At 40.4% G+C, this 5,941-nt stretch overlaps 1 long non-coding RNA gene across 1 annotated transcript; it reads right to left on the minus strand.

Moving 5' to 3' along the window:
• Positions 1–1,298: 1,298 nt before the first annotated feature.
• On the minus strand, positions 1,299–4,460 carry LOC122444018. The gene is made up of 3 exons (XR_006270171.1): positions 4,329–4,460; positions 2,014–2,145; positions 1,299–1,451 (listed from the first exon to the last, which is right to left on the minus strand). It is a non-coding gene; the product is annotated as an uncharacterized LOC122444018 (long non-coding RNA).
• Positions 4,461–5,941: the final 1,481 nt, after the last annotated feature.

A 5,941-nucleotide genomic window follows, 5' to 3' on the forward strand; every position in this document is an offset into this window, starting at 1 on the left:
TTCCTGGAGCCTTTCTTTAAAAAGCAACAACAAGCAAGCAAGCAAACAAAACCTCTCATAAGCAACTGTTTTATTGTTTTTATTGTTTAGTTGTTGAAAGTGGAAGTCACTCAGTCATGTCTGACTCTTTGCGACCCCATGGACTGTAAAGTCCTTGGAATTCTCCAGGCCAGAATACTGGAGTGGGTAGCCTTTCCCTTCTCCAGGGGATCTTCCCAACCCAGGGATCGAACCCAGGTCTTCCACATTGCAGGTGAATTCTTTACCAGCTGAGCCACAAGGGAAGCCTAAGAATACTGGAGTGGGTGACCTGTCCCTTCTCCAGTGGATCTTACTGACCCAGGAACCAAACAGAGTCTCCTGTATTGCAGGCAGATTCTTTACCAACTGAGCTATCAGAGAAGCCCATGAAGGAAATCTCAGAATTAGTGGAAATGTGTTTATGAATAAAGTAAAGGTCAAAACATGTTTAACGTTAGTATAGAAGCCTGACTTCTGGATGTCTTGGGATTATTATTGCTTAGTTGTTACTCCCATTTAACCAAAGTTTCTCCTGAAACTTTGTTCTCCAGTTCTCTGTCCCATTCCCAGAGAAGACATCAATCAAGTTTCTCTATTGGTCACACGTCCTATGTGGTGATATTGCACAAAAAAAATACAGAAAATACAAATCCTATGGCATTCTTACACATTACTTAATGTAAGGCAGTAGAGGCCCTTGTTCAAAAGAAAGTGAAAAGCAAAAAAGCAAATGACAACTTTTAATTTGTATCGCTAAGCCTTTACTTGGTATATCCAAACAACAGGCTGAAAGTCGGCCAGCTCCAGGACCAAGTGCTCAAATTAGATTCCTAGTTCATCCAAGTCACACATGTGGTCTGCATACGTGTGAGCACAAAAATCATACAAGACCTCAGTCCCACCTGTGTGGGTATTCGGACTCTCCAGACCGTCGGTGACAACAATGTGCACACAAAGAAAGAATGTTTTTCTTTCAAAGGCTGAAAGAAGTAGAAAATAAACACAGATAGAAACTAATATGTATGTCCTATTCTTTAAAAATACTCACGTATATTTTTGGTAAATAGGGTCAAAGAGAGAGCACTCAGATATCACTGGTAGTCAGATTGTGATAAAATTTGTCTAAGGGGATGAAATGCACTACTTAGAATGGTATACACTAATGGTCACTGCAGGTGGTTTCAAGTTTATTGAAAAATGACACAAATCATAAAAATACCAGAATAAAAAAAAACCATTAGGTTGATTATTGGGTTGATGTGGTCGCTGTGCCTGGCACAGCAGTGTCCTCTGAAGGAGGGTCTGTGTCTGAGTTCCTCTGCAGCCCACCCGTGAGGATGAAGCTTTGGTCTTTGCTGGGTGGGCAACCGTCGTGGGAGAAGGCAGGTTAGAGGGTGAGCTTCCTTAGCTTCCTAAGTCACTAAAGAAACCTTTAAAAAAAGAAAAAAACACCTTCTCATTAGGAATTATTATTTCCATCCCTTGTCTTCATTAGAAATAAAAGAGTTGTACTTAGGAACAAAATCTGAAATGATGAAAATCCTTCGAGGCAAAGAAGAAAGATTTAGCAGTTCACCCTTTTATTACTGCTATGATGACTCCTTATTACTTAGCACTTACATGGCACTTTATTCTTTCCAAGGGCTTTACAATCCTTAATTACTTAATCTTGAAATATATTTAGAAAGGCACTTGACTTTATTTGACACAGCTATTCGAAACCTGTTTTGCCCCATTTTCAGTCCCCATGTGTGGAGGTACAGTATCTTCCTGCTGGGAAGCAAGGTGCCAGAGGGTGGCTGAGAGAAAGGAACTCCTGAAGAAAAATGGAGGGGAGGAAGGAGAGGAGACACCAGCCTATGTTAAAATAACAATAATCAGCAATGACGACCACTCTCTCCTTCTCTTTGGCATTCTTTGCCAATCCAGCATCTTTCAAAATTTTTAATAATCAGTAGTTTATAAAATGCAATAAATATACATTATACATACCCTACACACAACAGATTTTTCTGGCTGAATTATGTTGCTTGTCATGCAAATAGGTAATCCTGAACCAATTAAAACACAAAAGCATGTTGTAGTAATGGAAGTTTCTGGATGTCAGCTCTTAGGCACTGGGTCCTTAAAGAGAGAAGAAAAAAGAAACACGAAGAACAATATCATCATTCTATCAGCAGTTAACTTGAGTCTACTTATGCATGATCAAAGACTACAAATATAGTTTAAACAGCATGAAATAATCGCTGGGTTTACAATATGAAATGATTTTTAAAAGCAAAACCGACAACAATCCTGGTGCCACTATGTTCGGCGACTCGAGACTAATTTTGTGATGCACAGCCAAGCTGAGGTGGTGGTAAGGAAATTAAGGTTAAGAGGCTAACCTCCCTCCGGGGTTCCCTTTGAAGATTTCTATATTCTGGGGGAGAGGGTAATGAAAATATTTTACCTCCCCTATTGCAATTAGGTCAGTGGGCCAAAGAAAAACGCTGCTCACACACACCAATGCAATTGCAACCCCAAAAGAGGCAAAAAGGATAGGATTCAGCAATATTCCCTGCATGAGAATGGCCAGCCAAATAGCAATGAATAGGTCTTCCTCTCCTAGATTTGGATTTTGAAGGAGAGAGAGACTAAGAGAAGCAAGTCCTCTTCCTGATTCTTAAGCTTCCTACACCTGACTAGTGTCCACATAAACAAGGAGCATGAAGAAACCACAGCAAACCATGCCCAAAGCTTGGAGATGAGGGTCTGTGTTCCTCAAGAGGAAAAGATGGCCCTTGCATCTAGATTGCCTGAGCGTCCTTAGTAAGAAAAGAAAGCCGTAACGGGAAAGATCCATTCATCTGGTTGCTTTGTGGTGATTGTGTTTTTATTTTCATTTCGGACACTGACGAGGCAAAGGAGTGGCATATAGAAATTTAGAGTCCAGAAACTTAATAAAATGGCTCTAAATATGACAGCATTATGAAAAAGATTAATTACTAGGAGTAAAGAGGCCCAATGCCAGGAATTTATAGGATTGATACAAATATAATGCCCTGCTGGGCTGCTAGGCCCATAAAATGCAAGCCTAATCTTCAGGCCTATTGTTGTTTTTGCAGAAACAATGGGCTTCAGCCATGACAACAAAAGAGTATATAATAGAATTTCAGTGGGGGGAAGAATCACTACAGCTGTGGAAAATAAACACCTTTAAAGAATCTGTTTGTGAACACCTAGCCCGGCTGTCCCTTCAAGTGCCAGTGTCTAGAGAGTGAAGGTAGCATTGTTGTGTTTATCTCAGAGACCAGCAGGAGGAAAGGAGAGGACCAGTTAGCAAGAGGAGATAGGACCACCAACTGCATTGCCTGTTGTTCCTATTGGCACTGGACAGTTTGTTCTTTAATTGGGAAATAATCCAGATGCCTTCTTAAATAAGAGAATTGCTCTTGCAAACACAAGAAGACCCTTGCCTACGATTATGACTTTAGTTCCTTGTAAACAGTTTTTAAGCTCCCCTCCCCTTTGAGGTTCACTGTATGCCTCTTGCCCATCTCTTATAATTGATGTGTCTGACATTCAGAAACACTTTGTGAAACCACAAATTAGTCATGGCAGGAACAAGAAAAGAAGCTCAACTCGGCAATTGGATTACACTAACCAATCGGACCAGTGTCTGCCTTTGTTTGTACTCGCCACATTGATGGTAAAGAGAAAGACAACTTTCATAACTCATAATTTGAGGTTTGAACTACATTCATGTCTAAAATCATACACATTTTCTGGGGACCAGCTGAAGGGAAAACACTGTGCTTTCCCGCATTTGTGTGTTCATAATATTTCTGAAAAGTGTGAAGGGGCAAGTGTAAAAATACCTACTCTAACAGCAACTTGTGTTTACATATAAATTATCTTGTCATTCTTATCATGCAAAGGATTCATTTATAACATATGGTGTCTGTTTCACACGCTAACAGTGGCTTTTTAATTTGAAGTCAGCCACAATCAGTGGTCCTAAATCCTCACTGTCTCTGGGATTAATTATGGGCACTAGACAGCAACAGAAATCCTCTCTTCCTGATAAGCTGCATGGAGAAGTTGGCAAGAGGAGAAAATAGGCCTTTCAAGGTTAGAGAGTAACCAGAGCTGACATACACTCGTCTTCTGTGACACCCATTTGAAATCATAATATTAATGTTAAAACAGCCTCCATTCTTAAGGGCTGTTTAGTAAAGCATCATACATAAATCACATTTAGAAATGTGATTTCTAAATGCTTTCTACTTCTTCCTCTCAGCAGAATAATTGAAAGAGCCACATACCTCTGCCTCTGCAGTGCCTCAGCAGTTGTTAAACAAACATAACCATCCTAGGCAGACCTATGGACCAGGTTGAGCTGCGGTTCCATAAGTCAGCAGCTTCCCAGCTTCACAAAACAGAACTTTCAGGACACAGGCTACATGTATGCAGGACACTCTGCCTCACTGTGGATAAAAAAAATCACAGTTTCTGCCCACAGATAAACAGAGCAGCCAGAGTGAAACTTACCATGTACCCACCTGTGCTCCCTGCAATATGCAACCTAAAGTGGAGTTCCTGGTCACAATTGCACATGCAGACTTGCTTACATAAGATGCTGGAATGACTTCATTGTTTCAGCAACGTATTCTTCTACCTGTTTATCACCTGCTTCTAAAGACTGGAGAAAGGGTCAAATGATTTTTTGAGATCCTTTCCAGTTCTATTTTTCAAAATCTAATGATGTTTTATTGAACCAGGCTGATTGTGTCTTGGGTATCTTGTGTGTGTAGTCACTTGAGAACTTCTGGGATATGCCTACGAGGCATTGGATATTGCACTGGGGCTGAGGGTATAGTGATGAAAACCAACGGGGTTCCTGCCTTCGGAAGTAGGAGTGCAAAAGAGAAACGAAGCCAGATCCTTTGGGGGATTGAAGAAAGCTTCCTTGAGGAAGCAACATTTGGGCTGAAATCTTTTTTAAAAATTTAGTTTTAATGAAGGATAATTGCTTTACAGTATTGTGTTGCTTTCTACCAAACATCAACATGAATCAGCCATAGGTTTACCCATGTCCCCTCCCACTTGAACATCCCTCCTTCCCCCCTCCCCGTCCCACCCCACGAGGTGTTTACCAAGTCCCAGCTTGAGTTCCCTGAGTCAGACAGCAGATTTGGGATGAAATATTAAGGACTTAGTTGACCAAGAAGGAAAAGTGGAAGGCACAGCATAGGCAAAGGTCCTGAGGTAGTTGAGGAGAGATTCTTACAAGGAGCTAAGAGAAGGAAGGAGACTGGAAGGGTGGGAATCAGAGGTGTCAAGTGCTGGAGGACGTGACACAGGCAGGCAGGGGTTCAACTCTAGGGTGGTCTTGCATAATCATAGAAACCCAAAGGCTTTTCTTCCAAGCCTTTCAACTCCAGAGTGAACAAGTAAGAGTATAGAATCTCACTTCAGAAACTCTCAAAGATCTAACTACCTCAAAATAGTCACAAATAATGTAGAACTAGGGTTTAGAATTTGAGCCATTCAGATATCTAACTCTGGCTTTATGATTTATACCACAATTTAAAGGCTTAAATATCTAAGAAATGCAAAGTTCAACCATCTAAGAAATTCAAAGTTGTAACCAAAATGTTCCTCATGTGCAGGATAGTTTCTGAGTTAGGGACTTCACTAACATGGAGATGAATAAACCCTTTTTGTAACTGGCTTATATTCAAGAGGATTTTAGTCTTTCACGGATAAAATGTTGATGCTATCATAGTTCAGAATTTGTTTTCTTGTTAAACTACTCAAGAGATTTTTTTTTTCAGTTAAATAACAGCACTGAGATGCTATCTCACTAGAAACTGCTAGTTTCTAAAAATAGGCACACAAACCCTCCAGATCAGCCAAAGTGATTATGAGATTGAAT

Source organism: Cervus canadensis, chromosome 6 (assembly GCF_019320065.1).
Source record: "Cervus canadensis isolate Bull #8, Minnesota chromosome 6, ASM1932006v1, whole genome shotgun sequence".
NCBI lineage: Eukaryota > Metazoa > Chordata > Mammalia > Artiodactyla > Cervidae > Cervus > Cervus canadensis.